Consider the following 2,422-nt stretch of genomic DNA (forward strand, 5'->3'; position numbering starts at 1 on the left):
TCAACAAATCCCAAAAAAGTTGGGACAAGTCCATTTTTCCCACTGTGTGGCATCCCCCCTTCTTCTTCCAACACTCAACAGACGTCTGGGGACAGAGGAGACCAGTTTCTCCAGTTTAGAAATAGGAATGCTCTCCCATTCATGTCTAATACAGGCCTCTAACTGTTCAATCGTCTTGGGCCTTCTTTGTCGCACCTTCCTCTTTATGATGCACCAAATGTTCTCTATAGGTGAAAGATCTGGACTGCAGGCTGGACATTTCAGTACCCGGATCCTTCTCCTACGTAGCCATGATGTTGTGATTGCTGCAGAATGTGGTCTGGCATTATGGTGTTGAAAAATGCAGGGTCTTCCCTGAAAGAGATGACGTCTAGATGGGAGCACATGTTGTTCTAGAACCTGAACATAGTTCTCTGCATTAATGGTGCCTTTCCAGACATGCAGGCTGCCCATGCCACAAGCGCTCATGCATTGTGGGCGGCCGTGGTGCAGTGGTAGTGGCAGCCGACCTCTGATCGGAAGGTTGGAGGTTCGAATCCCGACTTCCCACACCATGTGCCGTTGTGTCCCTGGGCAAGACACTTAACCCCGAGTTGCTCCCGGTGGGACTGGATGGCGCCTTGCATGGCAGCCTACCGCCACCGGTGTATGAATGTGCGTGTGAATGGGTGGATGGCTGGTACTGTAAAGCGCCTTGGGGCCCCTCATAGGGGGCTGGAAGGCGCTATAGAAGTAAGCTCCATTTACCATTTACCATGCAACCCCATACCATCAGTGATGCAGGCTTCTGAACGGAGCGTTGATAACAACTTGGGCTATCCTTGTCCTCTCTGGTCCGGATGACATGGCGTCCCAGTGTTTCATAAAGAACTTCAAATGGTGACTCATCTGACCACAGAACAGTCTTCCATTTTGATGTTATGCACGGTTGATGATGATAACTTAAAAGTCTTTGCTATTTTACGCTGGGTAACACCATTCTGGTATTGCTGCACTGTCTTTCTGCACAACAATGGTGGAATTGGTGATCCTCTTACCATCTTGGCTTCTGAGAGACACTGACACTCTGAGAAGCTCTTTTTATATCCAATCATGTTGTCAATTGACCTAATTAGTGTTAATTGGTCTTCCAGCTGTTCGTTATATGCTCAATTTCCTTTTTCCAGCCACTTATTGCTACTTGTCCCAACTTTTTTGGGATTTGTTGACACTGTGAAATTTTGAATCAACATATTTTTCCTTTAAAATGTTACATTTACTCAGATTAAACTTTTGATCTGCCATCTATGTTATATTACGAATAAAATATTGACATTTGCCATCTCCACATCATTGCATTCAGTTTTTATTCACAATTTGTTTGGTGTCCCAACTTTTTTGGAATCCGGTTTGTAGAACATGAGCTGTAGAACATGAGCTACAGAACATCAAATGTAAAACATGAGGTACAGAAAATGAGGTACAGAACATCAGCTGTAGAACATAAAGAACATAACATCAGATGTAGAACATGAGGTACAGAACATGAGGTACAGAACATGAGGTGTAGAACATGAGGTACAGAACATTAGGTGTAGAACATGAGGTACAGAACATCAGCTGTAGAACATGAAGTGTAGAACAAGAGCTACAGAACATGATGTGTAGAACATGATGTACAGAACATCAAGTGTAGAACATGAGGTACAGAACATCAGTTGTAGAACATGAGGTACATAACATGAGGTGTAGAACATGAGATGTAGAACATGAGGTACAGAACATCAGCTGTAGAACATTAGGTGTAGAACATGAGCTACAGAACATGAGGTGTATTACATGAGCTACAGAACATCAGGTGTAGAACATGAGGTACAGAACATGAGGTGTAGAACATGAGCTATAGAACATCAGGTGTAGAACATGAAGTTCATAACATGAAATGTAGAACATGAGCTACTTAACATCAGCTGTAGAACATGAGGTGTAGAACATGAGCTACATAACAGAAGATGTAGAACATGAGGTACACAACATCAGATCTAGAACATGAGGTTCAGAACATCAAGTGTAGAACATGAGCTACAGAACATGAGGTGTAGAACACGAGGTACAGAACATCAGGTGTATAACATGAGGTTCAGAACATGAGGTGTAGAGCACGAGGTACAGAACATCAAGTGTAGAACATGAGGTGTAGAGCATGAGGTACAGAACATCAAGTGTAGAACATGAGGTGTAGAGCATGAGGTACAGAACATCAAGTGTAGAACATGAAATGTAGAACACGAGGTACAGAGCATCAAGTGTAGAACACGAGGTACAGAACATGAGGTGTAGAATATGAGGTACAGAACATCAGATGTAGAACATGAGGTACAGAACATCAGATCTAGAACATGAGGTACAGAACATCAGGTGTAGAACATGAGGTACAGAACAT

Source organism: Nematolebias whitei, chromosome 9, assembly GCF_014905685.2.
Source record: "Nematolebias whitei isolate Nwh7 chromosome 9, NemWhi1, whole genome shotgun sequence".
NCBI lineage: Eukaryota > Metazoa > Chordata > Actinopteri > Cyprinodontiformes > Rivulidae > Nematolebias > Nematolebias whitei.